The 17,272-nt window shown below is 47.5% G+C and overlaps 1 protein-coding gene across 1 annotated transcript in view; it reads left to right on the forward strand.

The window, feature by feature from the left end:
* TXLNG (taxilin gamma) overlaps positions 1–17,272 on the forward strand; it is a 256,979-nt gene that overhangs the window by 212,601 nt on the left and 27,106 nt on the right. The window lies entirely within an intron of this gene.

Consider the following 17,272-nt stretch of genomic DNA (forward strand, 5'->3'; position numbering starts at 1 on the left):
GATGAAGTCCACTTCAGCCATCAATGCACCCATTCCATTGACTAATCTTTCCTTGTCTATGACGATTACAAAGACAGCTTCACCGTTAACAATCCTAACATCTACGCCAATATCCCCATCAATACTAACATCACAGTCAACGCTAACATCAGCGCCGACGATATTGTTGTCGGCCCCAGCATTGATGAAACCGGCATCCTCCACTACATCGTCGATGAAGCAGTCGACGCCACCATACATGAATTATCGGCATTGAAACGTCGAGGACGTCTACTACGATACAAGTATCAAGAAATATTCTGAGGCCTCATGACACTTACCCCAGGAGGTGGGTTACAGACAATGGGGTAACCCAAAAGCCACTGAACCTGCGTCATATACAACTTGCACACGGGTTGCTTCTTTAGAGATCCCGTGACTTCGAGCGCGGAGATTGTTTTGGGATTAATTCCTTTCTGAAGCATTCGAACATATGAGAATTACTTTCTCATCCACTGAAAGACCGTATACCGACACGTTAAAAGGCGCAACCCGTGTGCAAGCGCTCGCCTCCTCGACATAGGAGCCTACAGGCCCACCATTTGGAGTGGATCCAACAAGAATTTCTCTAGGTGGAACAAAGGGGTTTCCGCACGTCCTGATTTCGACCCAACTCTAAGGATCTAAATTCCCTTCATACACTATTGGGGTTGAAGTGTCGACAGACTCATTTGTTTGCAACTATACTAGGGTTACCATCACGTATAGACCACAGCAATTGATTTTCTGGGTCGAGATAATACTATGCTTTCTCATGTATATGTAGCCCTTAACCTTTTCCGTGCGACCGCGTTTCCCCCTCCGGTGCTGGGCGCGGTAATAGAAACGGGCGTGGTCATGACGGAACGGTTCCGTCATGAGCACAGCTCAACCGTAGCTCATGATGGAACCGTTCCGTCATGAGCATGGAAGGGGTTAATGTGGCTGGACAGGTCACTATCATTCTATGATGTAAATATTGCACATTGGCTTTTCCTTTCTTATTTCCTTCACTTGAGCACATCCTCAAGCACTCATTTCCTTTCTCTGTGGAGCACCTTAGTATAAATATGCAGATACTTTGCAAATCAAAATGCGGATGTGAATATATTTAAGTATATTTAAATTGGATAATTGAATTACTTAAGGTGATGTTTTTTCTAATGATTTATGTATCTCCACTGTGACCACTTTGTTTTGTACTTTCCCCCAGAAAAGTGTCTCCTTATTCTCCCTGCCATTTGCTTAATGATTTGGATAACAGAGCTTTGAAAGAGATTCACTTCGATTACTTCAGAACATGTGAAATGTATTAGTATTTCTAAGTTTCAAAAGAGCTTGTGCAGCTGTGTTTTGGATCTTCTATAGATCAGACATGGCGCATCTGGACAGGCCCTGATAGAGTACGCTTCTATGGTCTAGACGGAATGAAATAAAAGCATGAATCATGGTGAATTGGTAAGAAATTAGAGAAAAGGGTGAATTTGGCGCAGTTAAAATAAATCAACTTCAGTCCTCAAAAACCTAAGCTAACCAGAAAATTAAGGGTCTACTCCACTTAGCATATGGGACTGACACCTAATGATTGAAGCGGAGGTCTAGAATCTTGGCATTGACTGTTGCCGGATAGCTCTCCAACATGGTTGAATTAAATTGAAAAAAAATAGGTCATCCACCTGAGAATTTTTAAAATTGTGTGAATGCCAACCTGGAAATGTTAATCATTCTCCAGCATTGGAACATTCAAATATTTACATGCCTATATCATTCCTTGTTGTCCCATTGGGAACCCTAGTAACTTTAAATAGCAGTCAACAGTGTTCAGTCAACAACAATGTTTGATTAGTAACACATCCGCCTCCATTTGAAACAACCCCCCCCCCCCACACACACACACACCTTTACAAGCCACCATAGATCAGTTTTCACATCATGTGTGAGGGAACTCCTTAAAGGAGATTCCTCTTAGTGACAGTATGCTGTTATTTTCCTGGTCTACCCTCGGATTGATCCAGCCAGATCTTCAGCTCCCAGAGTATTTTAAGTGGTTTTCAGGGTAATGTTTGGGGAAAGCTGCACTTTCGGGACCTCAGACACCTGCTCTGTCGCCAACTGTCATCATGACTGATAGTGAAAAATCTCTCTTCAACCCCTGCTCTGTCTGTGTGAGGGAACTCCTTAAAGGAGCTTCCTCTTAGTGACAGTATGCTGTTATTTTCCTGGTCTACCCTCGGATTGATCCAGCCAGATCTTCAGCTCCCAGAGTATTTTAAGTGGTTTTCAGGGTAATGTTTGGGGAAAGCTGCACTTTCGGGACCTCAGACACCTGCTCTGTCGCCAACTGTCATCATGACTGATAGTGAAAAATCTCTCTTCAACCCCTGCTCTGTCTGTGGATAGAAAAATATTTATACGGATGATCCACCTGAGCGATGTATTTATTGCTTCTATCCAGTACACAAGGCTTCATGCATTCACATGTCAGACTTTCTAGGACTGAAGGATCGGGAGAGGAGGCTGGCAATGTATATACTTGAGAAAAGGAAATCTCCTGCTAAAAGGGATGCCTCTTGGTCTGGAGACCACTCAGTGAAAAGTGCTTTACAAAGTATTTCCACAAAGGTAATGCAATAAAGGAAGCTTTGAGTTTCCAGAACTGGACTTGCACCCTATATCACCCGCAGCCTTGTTCTCACTGGGAAAAATTATGTTTCCTTAAGAAAATACTCCAGGAAGGACCTACACCATCTTGTGCAAAAAGTGTGTGAAAATTCAGCTCCGTGGATGTTCTCACTAAAGTGCCATTCTCACCATCTACTTTTTTTATCGCCATCTACAATGAGAAATAGACTGCAGTTGTTGACTACAACCATGTTGTCACCTATTGGACAACTTTCATCTGTGACCATAAGGATATAATCCATCATCGGCCTAATTGATGACCATACATTTGGTGACCGTCAGGACTAACCTCCTGACAGAAGTGCTTCGGCCGGCGGCTTCCTCTGCAGAGCCGCTGCTGCCCTTTATTGATGCATTTTCATACGTCCTTTTGGGCACCTGGTCCAGGCCCAACACGGGCTCCTGTGGATAGGAACGTGGCCCGACGCCATCACCCGGCCCCTGGCGACCCCATTTTCCTCTCCCAACACCCTACCCCTGAGAGCTTGGTTGTCCAAGACTCTGCGTCCCCAAGTGCATTCCCTTCTGCTCCTCCGGACAGGGAATCCAAGAAACTGGAGCAGTTTGGGAAGAAGATTTTCTCTTCCGCCAGTTCAGTGCTGCGGTCTGTGAACACTGCATGCCTCTTGGTCCGTTATTCCTACTCTGTGTGGGATACGGTGGCGCATGTGTTTCCTCTGTGTCCGGAGGAGGCCCAGACGGTGCTCTCCCAAACTATTGCTGAGGGGAGAGATTCAGCCAAGTTCACGATTCGTTGTGGCCTTGAGACAGCCGACTCGCTGGGCAGAGCAATTTCCACGACAGTGGCGCTATGCCGTCAAGCCGACTGAAGACCACTGGCTTTTCATGGGATGTCCAGAACACTCTGATGGACATGCCTTTTGATGGAACTCACCTTTTTAGGGACAAGGCAGATAGAGCGTTTGAGCACTTTAAGGACTCGCGGGCTACGGCCAAGTCCTTGGGACTTTCGGCCACGCGCACTCATTCGGCGTCTGCTTTTTGCTCCTTTCGTGGCCAAGGAAGGGGCACCCAGGCACGTTTGTTTCAAAGCCACTGGCCTGCACAGCAACAGTCTCAGCGCAGCCGCGGACGTGGGACCCGCTGGGGTGGGTCACTGGGCCAGCGGGCGGGTCAGTCCACCACCACCCCTGCCGCCACTGCCTCCAAACCTTCCTTGTTCAGTGTTTCATGCCCACGACATGCCATGGGTGGCAGGATTCGCCATCACCTCCCCCACTGGCACACCATCACCACGGACAGGTGGGTTTTGCAGATAGTCCAGAGGGGCTACTCCCTCACCTTCGAGACTGCCCCTCCAGACATGCCGCCTCCGTACCATCGCATGTCAGGGAACCACATAGTACTTTTCCAGCAGGAAGGTGCGGCCCTCTTGGCCAAGGGGGCCATTGAGTGTGTTCCAACGCCAGAAGTCCGGTTGTGGTTGTTATTCCCACTATTTCCTGGTTCCAAAGAAGATCAAGGGCCCGCGTCCGATCTTAGACCTTCGGAATGTCAATCGCTTCCTCTGGAAGGAGAAGTTAAAGATGCTCACACTTGCTTAGGTCTTGTCTGCCCTAGACCCGCAAGACTGGATGATAGCGTTAGACTTACAGGATGCTTACTTTCATGTCCCCTTCCTGCCGGCCCACCAACGTTACCTGCGGTTCACGGTAGGCCACAAGCACTTTCAGTTCACCGTGCTCCCTTTTGGCCTTACCAGCGCCCCATAGGTGTTCACGAAAGTGTTGGCGGTGGTCGCAATTCATCTGCACAGATCGGGGGTTTCATTCTTCCCCTGTATCGATGACTGGTTGTTGAAGGCAGGCTCGCCCCAGGCAGTCGTCTCTCACCTCCAGACCACAGCCGACCTCCTGCATTTGCTGGGGTTCTCCATCAATGTGCCAAAGTCACACCTGATCCCCTCTCAGAAGCTCCTCTTCATCGGAGCGGTTCTGGACACGTCGCAGTTTTGGGTCTATCCTCCCGAGCAGCGAGTCCGGTACATTCGGGCTATGAATCTGATCTTTCAGCCCTTGTCCTGGGTTTCGGTCAGGATGACCTTGAGACTGCTGGGCCTCAAGGCCTCCTGCATCCTGCTGATCCATCATGCCAGGTGGCATATGCGGCTCTGCAGTGCAGAATATGGGGAACCTGTCCGACTACGTCCAGATCTCGGAGGGCACTGCACGACAATTGCAGCACACAGTGGTGACAGATGCGTCCCTTCTGGGAGGGGGCGGCCACATGGGAGAGGCGGAGAGCAGAGGCCTCTGGTCTCTGGGGGAGTCCAGGCTCCATATCAACCTTCTAGAGCTCCATGCGATCCTACTTGCACTGAAGGCATTCCTTCCCTGTCTGAAAGGGAAGGTAATGCAAGTGTTCACAGACAACACCACCGCCATGTGTGTTGGGGTCGTGGATCCTATGTCAGGAGGCTCTGGGTCTTTGGACATGGCTGGAACATCAAGGCATTTCCTTGGTGGTTCAATACTTTGCAGGTTCTTTGAACACCAGGGCTGAACTCAGCTGATGGTGCATGTTGGATCACGAATGGCGTCTTAACTTTGAGGTGGCACAAGGTCACGTTCAACGGTTAGATCTATTCGCCACCGAAGAGAACGCGTAATATTATCAGTTCTGCGCGTTGGAATTTCCAAGGCGGCGCTCGCTCAGCGACGCTTTTCGTTGCGAGTGGAGTTGTGGTCTATTGTACGCCTTTCCGCCTATATCACTTCTACCCAGAGGGCTGAAGAAGATCAGGCGCGACAAGGCCCTAGTCATTCTTGTGGCTTCGGACTGGGCTCTGAGAGTTTGGTATCCCGAGCTACTTCGTATGAGCGTGGATCCCCCGATCCGACTGCCTCTTTGGGAGGATCTTCTGTCGCAGCAGCAGGGGACGGTCCACCACCCGAACCTGTCCAGCCTCTACCTCCTTGCGTGGAGATTGAGCGGTAACAGTTGATTCCTTTTGATTTGCCTCCTGAAGTCTGTGATGTCATTCTGGCAGCCAGGCGTCCCTCCACTAAATCGGTATACACCTGCAGGTGGAACAAATTTGTGGCATGGTGCAAACCAAAGGCTGTGGATCCCCTTTCTTCCCCTCTTTCAGAAGTCCTTTTGTTCCTTCTGTCTGTGGCCCAGCAGGGCTCTGCTCTGGGCACTATTAAGGGCTACCATTCTGCAATTTTAGCCTTTCTCAGGCTCCCTGATCAGCCTTCTCTTTTTCAAGTCCCCTGTTGTAAATAGATTTCTCAAAGGCATTACTCACCTTTTCCCTCCTATTCCTTTTTTGATGCCGCAGTGAGACTTTAATCTGGTTCTTACCTATTTGATGTGCACTCCCTTTGAGCTGCTTCACAACTGTCCTCTTCGTTTGTTAACTTTGAAAACTGCTTTCCTGGTTGCCATCACCTCCGCTAGGCGCATGAGTGAGCTCCAGGCTCTTTCCTGTAAACCTTCTTTTCTGTCTGGTTTTCCGGACAAGGTTGTGCTTCGCACTCGTCCTTCCTTCCTTCCTTGCCAAAGGTTGTCAATGCCTTCCACATCGGGCAAACTATCACCGTGGCCACTTTCTTTCCGCCTCTGCACCTTTCCAGAGAGGAAGAGAGGCTCCACCGTCTGGACCCAAAACGGGCGCTCTCATTTTACCTGAATCGCACACAACTGTTCCGGGTGGATGACCAGCTCATTGTTGGCTACATAGGCGCCAAGAAAGGGCAAGCTGTACACAAGAGGACTATCTCCCGCTGGGTCGTCTTGTGTATAAAAGCCTGTTATTCTCTGGATAAAAAGGAACCTCCGGTGGGGTTGCGCACCCATTCTACCGAGGCGACAGCTGCTACTACTGCATTGGGACGTGGTGACCCCTGCAAGAAATCTGTCAGGCAGCCAAGTGGGCCTTGCTGCACACTTTTACTCCGCATTATTGCCTTGACCGTCAAGTCCGGAGAGTATTGCTGGAGTATCTATTCTAAGGTAAGGAATCTCACTATCGTGTCTCTTTCAGGTGCACAAGTTACTTACCTTCGGTAACAATATATCTGTAAGAGACGTTAGTTAGTGAAAGAATTAGTTACAGATATATTGTTACAGAAGGTAAGTAACTTGTGCATTTGCCACATTTGCAACATAATCTTCAGCAAATATAAAGGCTCTTGTTGTCCTCCAATATTGCCGTCCCATCCCCTCTTCTTTTCGTAGCTCATTTAGATCCCAGAGCAAACATTCGGACCCTAGAAAAGGCTTCAACCAGTATAGAGGTCCACGCCGTCCATATTCTCAGCAGCAGACTGGAAAAGACCAGGGCTATGTACCTTAAAAGAAACCGTAGCAAGGGTATGGTAAATCATCAGGGTGGATGAGAGGTGCCTCTCAAAAGCACTCTTGGGATAAGCAAAAACTTGACTCTTCGCAGCTGCGCCCTCTTACCGTTACGATGTAAACAGGTTGGGGGGTTTGAGGGAGAATGATCTTTTTTTGCCCCCTCCTGGGAATCCATAACAATGGACCCATGGATGTGGTAGATCGCACACTTAGGACATACGTTGGAGTATGTACAGAAACCATTGGTCTGCCCACCCAACATCATCTTCACCTGGAGAACTACAACACTTCTCCTTCTCACAGGACTGATAGAAATGGTTCCTAAATCCAAGGGAAACCAAGGATTTTATTGTAGGCTCTTTTTGATTAAAAAGAAGAAATAGACAGTGGAGGCTTCATCTGGACCACAGGGAAAAAGTATGTACACATGGTAATGTTAAATGCTCGAAGATGTCCTGCTCATGTTCCAGGGAAACGATTACCTGACATCCATGCATCTTCAGTCTGCATGTATCCACATCCCTGGAAGCAGAGGAAATACCTCTGTTCTTCAGTGGCAGGGCAGCACTACCAAGACAAAATGCTTACGTTCGGTCTCAAGTCAGCACCTCAAATATAGACCCAGCGCTGGTTGCTGCTGTCTTCAGACGACAGTCACCAGTTATACCCATACTTGAATTATTGGCTTTTTAAGTCTCCATCAAGGAAATCTGCATGGTTTTCTAGGGCCGCCTGTATCAACCTGTTTTACAGGTAAGGGCTAACATTAAACATTGACAAGTCCTCTATGGAACCTCAGACAAGAATGTAGTTATTGGAGCAATACTGGACATGCAGTTAAGAAAAATATGTTCCTCTGCAGACAGAGTGAGGAAGCTCCAAGCCATGTCACAGACCTCATCTATCAAGCAGTCAGTCATGGTACGGCAATACAAATTTCTGATCGGCCTGATGTCATCCTGCATATTTCTTAGACCGGTTTGTAGACTCTGGATGAGACCGGTCCAACAAGAACAAGACAACCAATGGAAGCTAATGGCTGGCTCCTGGAACCTCGCGGTCTGTCACAAGATGACTGAAGCAGATGGGGTTATGTTGGTGGTTTTCCACATATACCAACACAACTCTCCCATTCTATCCTTCAGCATAGAGAGTGCTGCTATTGATTGATGCTTCCATGGAGGTCTGGGGAGCTCACAGCCCACTGCTCTCGACCACGATCCTCTGATAGTTATCAGTGCAGACAACACAACTTTGATGTTTTACATCGCCAAGTAGGGAGAAATGAGATCTCGGCATTTATTGAAATAGGCTCAGATGCTTTAGGACTGGGTCATTGCCCACCAAGTCAACATCAATGTGGAGCATCTACCAATATTCCAGAATGATCAGGCGGACGGACGCAGGTGAACACTTTCAGACTGACACTAGTAAAAACTTCATCAGTATCAAGTGCTGGTACTATTTCAGCATTCTTTGGCAACCAGGAACCAAGGGCAATACCTTTTCGATTGAATGATCCAACGTCTTTGCATGCACCTTTCCTTCATTTCAGTTTATTCTGTGGTTCTAGAAGAAGGCAAAGGCGGATCACTGTACCCTTAATCTCATTATCTGGCTTGGCCACGCCAGTATTAGTACACCGAGCTCTTGGGATTATCTGCATTTCTGGCAATACCATTGAACGTGCACCCAGGTTCCTCTCCAGGCACAACATAGAGCTACGACATCAAGACCACCAGTCGATGAGCCGGACTTGATAGTACCGGACTTCATAGTACCTGAGTATTTGGAGTTTGGTCATTTGGACGTTCTGGTGGACTGCAGCAACATTCTGGAGCAGGCACGAGCACCTGCAACTACAAAGACCTATACCACAAATGAAAGTGTTTTTCTGTACAGTGCAAATTTAGAGGATTCTAACCCCATCAAGTACTTTCACATGTGCTAGACCTAGTCAAGAGTGTTCTAAAATACTCATCAGTACAATATCAAGATTCAGAAAAACAGAAAATTCTTCATTCCACTGTTTTTCTCACAATGGATTATAAAGCAGTTTACACCAGAGAACTCGTTGTTAACCTACCCACCACCAACCATGACTGCCATCTGGCCGCATGGACCACCCCCACCAGAAACAACACATTGGCAGTCATGCAGACCTTCCACTCAGGAGCCCCAGCTACCTTATGCCCCTACCATATTTACAACCTGGGAACATTGCCAGTCCGCACCACCCAGACCCACATCAACACCTCAATTACATCTGCCACTTTCCTGGATGAATGGAACTTTCAGAAATCAGTGCCCTCCATAAGAAGCCCAAATCCAACTTGAATCAACTGAGCAACTTCCGACCCATCTCCTTGCTTCCCTGTCCAGCCAAAGTGATTGAGAAGGTAATCAACAAGCAACTTGCAACCCTCCTCAAACTTCAGCATCTTCTAGACAACACTCAATCAGGATTCAGAAAGAACCACAGCACTGAAACAGCGCTCATGACATTCGAATCATCCTGGACCTTGGAGGAACAGCTGCCCACATCCTGCTTGACCTCTCTGCAGCCTTCGTCACCCACCCATAACACTTAATCAGAAGATTCAATGAGATTGGTATACAACGATTTGCCCTCAAATGGATCTGGTCTTTGCTCACGTGAAGAACCGGAAGGGTCATGATGCCACACTTCACATCCAGGACCAAGAGATTGATGTTTGGAGTCTTACAGGGATAGTCACTCAACCCCACCATTTTATCATATACATGACACCACTCACCAACCTCATCTGATCACAACACATCACCGCCATCTCCTACGCTGATGGCACCCAACTCATTCTCACCCTGCCGGACATAACCGCCACCACCAGACCGACTTAATCAACTGCTTGACCATAGTAGCAGACTAGATGCAAACCAACTGCCTGCAGCACAGCTCCGGCAAGATGGAAGTACTGGTTTTCAGCAACAAGATTACCCCATGGAACTTCACCTAGTGTCTGTTGGAGCCAGTACCAACTCCCACAGATCATGCAAGAGATCTAGGGATCATCCTAGACTACAAGCTTAACATGACGGCTCAAGTCAACACAGCATGCACCTCTTGCTTCCACATCCTATGCATGCTGTGAAAAATCTTCAAATGGTTGCCTCGGACGGAACGTCACTCAAGCACTCGTCACCAACAGGCTGGACTACGGCAACACACTCTATACCAGAGTCTCCAAACAACTCCTACACAGACTCCAGACTATCCAGAACACTGCTGCAAAATTCAAACTCTACCTCGACGCCACGCCACACCCACATCACACCACACCTCCGAAAGCTTCACTGGCTCCCCATCCACAAGTGCAGCCAATTATAACTTCTCACGCACACAGAAAAAGCCCCACACAACACAGGATCGGAATACCTGAACAGCTGCATACACTTTCAACAACCCACCAGACGCCTGCTCTCTGCCTCATTCTCAATCAATCATACCATACTTGAATAGCGCAGTTTATCACCCATGAGGATATCCAGGCACTAGGCTGCAGGTTTCTGTTGATGAGCCATGTCTTGAGCTTCTTCCTGAAGTCTGTCAGCGAGTGTGCTGTTCGGAGATGTAGGGGGAGGGCATTCAGGGACTTGGCAGCGAGGTGGGAGGAGTGTCCTCCGGTGTGGCAGATGCGCGGTGTCTGTGTGAGGGCCAGGTGGGCGGAGGTTTCTAGAAGGTTGGTGAAAGTTAAAGCAGTGATTCATGTATTTAGGTCCTTGGTCGTGAAGGGTTTTGTGGGCGTGGATCAGGAGTTTAAAGAGGCATCTCACCTGGATGGGGCGCCAGTGAAGGTTTCTCAGATGCTGGGTGATGTGGGTCCTATGGACAAGTTGAGGATCATTCTGGCAGCTGCGTTCTGTATCGTCTGAAGTCTGCTGAGTTCACTGGTGGTGGTTGCATAAAGTGTGTTGCCGTAGTCCAGACCGCTGGTGATGAGGGCCTACGTCACTGTTTTTCTGGTGCTGGTGGGAAGCCATTCAAAGATCAGGTGGAGTGTGTGGAAGCAGGCTGAGGAGACTGTGTTAATCTGTCGTTTCCTAGAGAGTTTGCTGCCCAAAATAATGCAAAGGTAGTGGGTTTGGTCTTTTGGTGTCGGGATAGGTCCAAGTTCTGCTGGCCACCAGAAAACGTTCCAGGCGGGGGTGTGGCCGCCGAAAATCAGCACTACGGTTTGGTCTGTTGAACTTCAGGCAGTTGTCCTTAATCCAGGCGTAGACGCTATTCATACAGTTGTGTAAGTTGGTCTTCATGGTGGTGGGGTCAACTGAGAGCGAGAGGACGTGCTAGGTATTATCAGCATAGGAGATTATGTTGTCATGGGTTCTGATGATGTCTGCTAGTAGCGCCATGTAGTTGTTGATGAGGGTTGGATTGGGAGACAAACCTGAGGGATGCTGTATAAGGTACCCTTGGGTTGTGAGGTGAAGGAAGGAAGGAAGGAAGGAAGGGAGGTAGGTGGATTCTCTAGGTGCGCTCTGTGAGGAATGCCATCCATCTGAGAGTGTCCTCTCTGATTCCGATCGGGTGTACATGTTTGAGTGTGAGGTGTTGAAGGCTGCAGAGAGGTCAAGAAGGATCAGGGCGGCTGATTTTTCTTTAAGTAGAGTGCCCGATGTCTGTCGCGGCGATCAGGGCCATCTCTGTGCTGTATTTGGCTTTGACTTCTGGTTCGGAGGGGTGGTCTGTGGAGGCCTTAGTGAGAGGGGGGAGGCTGTAGAGGTCGGTAGGTGAGGGATCGAAGTTCCTGTAAATGGTTACTATCATGTTGTGGAAGTGGGCTACTAGAGCGTTGCAGAGTTCCTGTGAGGAGGGGATCGAGTTTTTGGTGGCTGATGGGCAGGTAAACTCTGGTGATAGTGAAAAGCTCCTTGGCCTGATCAGCACTGGCCTTGGTGCAGTTTGCCATGGTCTTCTTTTTGGCATCTTCTAGTTGGTGATGGGAGTTTTTGTAGGCGGATTTGAAGGTGGCTCGATCAGTGAAGCTTCTGCTGGTGTGCCATTTTCTTTAGAATTGAATGCAGCTGTGTTTCAACGCACTGAGTTCAGGTATGTACCAGCTGGCAGGATTAGTGGATCTGTGCATTTTTGGTGGGGGCGACTAGGTCGGCAGAGCTGGTGATCCAGGCGTTTTAAGTTCTCTGCAGCCCGAACCAGGTTGGTGGAAGCATCCAGCTGAGTGATGCTGAGGGCATTGGTCCATTGGTGCTGTGACTTTGGTCCAGCTGCAGAAGGGGGTGCTGTGGCGGTTTGGTGAGAGGGGGTTGGGGGGTTTACGAGGTGGACCATTGATGGTGAAGTGTACACTAAAGTGGTATGGTTAGGTGGGTTCTGTGAAGTGGCTATATCCAACTCTGTTGCTAGACTTGAAGATAGGGTCCAGTGTGTGTCCTGCTTTCTGTGTGGGATCTGAAACCAGCTGTGTCAGGCCGATGTTGTCCATTCATTCCATGAGGTTGGTGAAGATGGTGTCTGTGTGTTTGTTGCGGTGGCTATGTCAGTGGTCAAAGCCCGGGTAAGCCAGATCTCTGTGATGATCACGTCGGGGGTGATGGTGGAGATGGTGTACCAGATTTTGGTGGCATTTTTTCTGAGTGATCTGGCGTTGATCAGGAGACATTAGTGTGGTTCTGGTGGTGTATTGGCTGGCGGTGGGGGCATGGCGTGGGTTTCTGCGAGGGAGGTCAGTCCGGAGATGGAGGTGTACCTGCAGCGGACGGGCTTGGCCTTGCTGTGACTAAGCGCGTCCTCTGCATGGCCACTCTCATTTGCACACATTCCCGCATCCGCAAAAGCAAAACTGGAGGTTACTCATTCTCCTACATCGCATCCAAGACACTGACCAACCTCCCTCAACACTTTAGAGCCTCCTCACTTCCCGAGTTCAGCAAGAAGTTGAAGACCTTGCTCTTCTTATAAGCAGCGTGAGAACCACAAGCCTACACATCTGCCTGATCACCTGGATACCGTCTCGGTGATTAGTGTGATATACAAATCAGTATAACATAACAGAAATGACTTTTCTAAGCTTTTCCTCCTATTCTGTGTTCTCTAGTCCCCTGGGGCCCTTAAGACTGTTCAGCGACTTACCTGATTCATTTCTCCTGGTAATTACATCAGCAAGGAAAATAGGAAATGCAAGCATTTACTGTAATGGAACCATTTCTCCACTTTGCAAGGTACAAATTCATTTTACGGGCTAACATCTATTCCTGCCTAAAGGCCCTTGTGATTTTTATTTGAATGAGCCTTTCATTCTGCACTTTTTTTCCCTCCAGAATCCACCGACATCAGCAGAGGTCTTTGTGCTCGCTAGATGTGCACAGGTGCGTTAAGTTCTACATTGACAAGACAAAAGACATAGTCTTCTGACCTGCTGATTGTGGCCTTTGGCCTTGATGTGACAAAGGTGGTATTTCCTGTTTGGACAGTGTAGGAAACTGGCTCTATATATACTACAGCAAAATGAGGTATAGTGTGTATAGAGTCCATGTGACCCCAGAGGTAGGCAGTGGTTAAAGTTAGATAGAACCTTACTCTCTATTTGTGGTAGAGGGGTCGAGCAGTAAGGCAGTATCAGAGGACAGTGTTACGCATTTGATGTACACACTCAGCAAATTAATTCACACACTCAAGAACTAAACTCTAGGCCAATTGTTTTTGTATAAAAAAAATATACTGTTTATTTTTAGAACCAAGCAAGCCAGGCACAGGTAAGCATAAAATACTTTTCAGTAATAAGTTGTTGAATAAGGAAAAGTTTGAAAATGAAATGGAACTTGTACTTTGTTTAATTTACAGGGGATGTAGCAGGTTGCAACACTTAGCAAATACTGTACATTCGTATGAATAGGCTTTTTCAGTAAATTACAGGTAAGTTACTTTTTACGTTACTTTTCTAACTCAGTGCTGCATACCTAGATTCAGCACTAGGACATTTCCTGTAAACAGGTAAGTAATTATGTGTTGGTGATTTGCATGCTTTTTAAAGGATATTTTCAGATTTCAAAACTTGCAGAGTGTTGAGGCCCAATGTTATCCGATGGGGGATAGGGGGCCTCTGGTTGGTGGCTGCTGGCAAGCAGGCCACGGGGTTGTGGGAGCAAAGCTTCCTCTTGTTAGCTGGCTGCACGGCTGTTCGGTGGTTCTTCTTCTTTTTTTGTTGTTCGGCTGGATCTGAGGAAGCAAGGTTCAGGGTGCCCCCTAAATACTAGATTTAGGGGTGTTACAGGTAGGTAAGGGGCATGAACCAATGGGTCCCTTCCCTGCGGTGGGTATACCCCTATCGTGCCACCCTCCAGTGGGAGGTGGGCAGGAGCCTGTCCCTGGTTGGTTGGGTCCCCTCATCCACAAGATGGCGGGTACTCAGAGTTGTGCTTCTCCTCGCCTCCCCCACCTGAGGGGTGGAGTTGGCAGAGGTGGGCACACCTCTTTCCCTCGCTTGTTTTTCCCACCGGCTCTACTGCCCAAAGTGGGGGGGTAGAACCAGTGGGGACCAGTTGCTGACAGCAGCAAATGGTCTGGGGAGGCTCACAAAGGCGGCATGCCTTTGAAGCTTCCCCTTCGTGAACCCTGCCCATCCTGGGGAAGGAGGCTTGGCACCTCGTCCCAGGATGTGCATTGTTTCAGGCCCCAGAAAGCAGCAGGTTCTCGACCCAGGGGTCCAGAAACATGCCTGTTGGTGGCAGCCTAAGCAGCCACTCGGGTCACTAGAAGTTGGTCGATGTTTCAGGGGGCATCTCTAAGATGTCCTCTGTTGTGCATTTTGCATTAAATCCCACACTGGCATCAGTGTGGGTTTAATGTGCTGAGAAGTTTGATATCAAACTTATCAGTTTTCAGTGTTGCCATTATGGTGCTGTGGAGTTCGTAATGACAAGCTCCCAGCACCATATACTCTTAATGACAGCACTGCACTTAAAATGCCCAGGAATGGACCTGGGCACTGTAGGGGTACATGGCTCATGCAGATGTACCCTCACCACTGGCATAGTGCACCCAGATAGAGGGGTTACTGATCTATGCCAGGGCAGTGGTTTGTGGGTATGGCACACAGAGATGTGTGCCATGTCGACTCTTCACTTTGTTCTGCACCAAGACATGCAGCCTGCAAAGGCAGTGTGTGTGTGTCAGGATACAGGACCTCGAAGGGTGGCACAATAAGTGCGGCAGCCCTTAGAGGTCTTCTCTGGTCACAGTGCCCTGGGTACCTGTCGTACGATTTACCAGGGGCTGACATGTGGCCAGAGATGCCTATTGGGTTTAGGCTTCAATGGAATTTTAGGGAAGGAACATAGGCCCTGGGTACCTGATTAGCATCAGCCCAGGGCACACTCAGTCAAAGAACATCAGCAATTCAGCAAAAAAGTGGGGGCATACCATGCAAGAAAGAGGGCACTTTCTCACAGACAGGGCTCTGCCTCTTCCTAGGTGGCGAAACGTCTGCTTCTGGGAAGAGTGACAGCATATTACGCCATGAGTATTGCGCTGGCTGCAGCATTCTACGCTTGTGTGCCTTTACAAGACCTCGCCCTTTCAGCTATCTGGAAGAGAAGGCATACATTTACAAAGCACTACTGGCTGGATGTGAACACAGCAACTGACTTTGAATTGGGGCAGGTAGTTCGCCGCAATCTTTCATTATAGGTGAGCCTGCTTTGTTATAATCATGTACTGCTTGCTATTCTGATTATTCAATGAGTACCGTTGAGTTGTGTAACAAACATCTGTTATTCAGCGCCAAGATGCCCATGGGTGAACGTGCGCTTTACAAATACACATTATTATAATTCAAGCTTGTAAATATGATAGATCAAATGCTGAAGAAATTATTTACTTACTGTAATTCCAGTTCTTCAGTGTTGGTATCTTTTATATATTCCCATGCCAACCTCCCTACTCCCTCTTCAGAGGCTCATTTATTGTGTTCTTTGTTTGCACTTTGTGATATGAAATCTCAGCAGTGGTGGCCGGTAGGAGTTGGTAAACTTAGCACTTTCATTGACCAGTTTGTTTCAAATGAGGTGCATGGGCTACTAAACAAATGTAGTTGAGGTCTATGGCCATTTTAACAGTTTACTGCTATTTAAATTTACCAGAGATCCCCAACCTGACAATAGAGAATGAATGCAGCATGCAAATGTATGAAAGATACCAACTCTGGAGAACTGGATTTACAGGTAATTAATTAATTTCTAGTTCTTCAAGCTGACAATTTTCTACATGTAAGAGGAATCTCACCCCATGTTTGAGCAAAATGACAGCCAGAGGCCTTGAATAATACACCAAAGGGTTCAGATTAAACAGCCTTGAACTACTGTTTTTGGGGTTAAATCAAAGGTTGGCAACACCGCTAATTGGAAATAGTAAGACTTAAATTATCCACTTTAAAATTGTGACATGGAACTTCTGTTTCCCAAAGCGCGAAGAGGCGAATGGTTGATGTTACTGAAGCCCCCGAAATATATTAAATATATGAAAGTAAGGTCCCTAACACCACTGTACGTTTACTTTGAGGGCGTCTCATGACACGGAATGAGACCCAGAGCTAGACTGTGCAGTCCGATATTAAATACCTATCTTGGAAAAGGGTTTTCATGTAGCTATTACTTGTGTTTTTAGACTTTGGTAATTGCAAGTTTAAAGTTAATGAACAATTTAGTTTTCGTGGAAATAATATCGTTCATGGATCACATCCAGTGTTTATATTGTGGTATGTCAGGTTTACATGTTGTTTTCTCGTCATTTTTTGCACCTGGATCACAGAGCATGAACATTCATATAACACAATGCTCTAATTCTCCCTTGAGCTTTTGAGGGTTGAAATGTGGAACCCACAGTGATGAGTCACTGGATGCTCACTGAGAAGTGGTATATTTTGAAAATAAAATGTGTTACTAAAACGGAAATATCTTTACATCCCTTTTCATGGGAGTTCTATCTCGCGAGATGGGATAGATGCACCAAATAAATATGAAAGTTGACTTGTTACACCAAAGGTCGTGAAGATAATCCACTGTTGTAAAATTGAATTGGATTTTTTTCTATTAAGAGTTTCTGAAAAGACTACTAATGGATAAACCCGAGTTGATAGGATGTCAGTTGGTGGGGTTGCTATACTTCAACCTGCATTACGTTTTTGCCCAGCTGCACTGTGACGGTCCTGTGTTTATTTGTTTTTGATTTTGTGATTTTTCATCCCAACCA

This window comes from Lissotriton helveticus, chromosome 8, assembly GCF_964261635.1.
Source record: "Lissotriton helveticus chromosome 8, aLisHel1.1, whole genome shotgun sequence".
Lineage (NCBI taxonomy): Eukaryota > Metazoa > Chordata > Amphibia > Caudata > Salamandridae > Lissotriton > Lissotriton helveticus.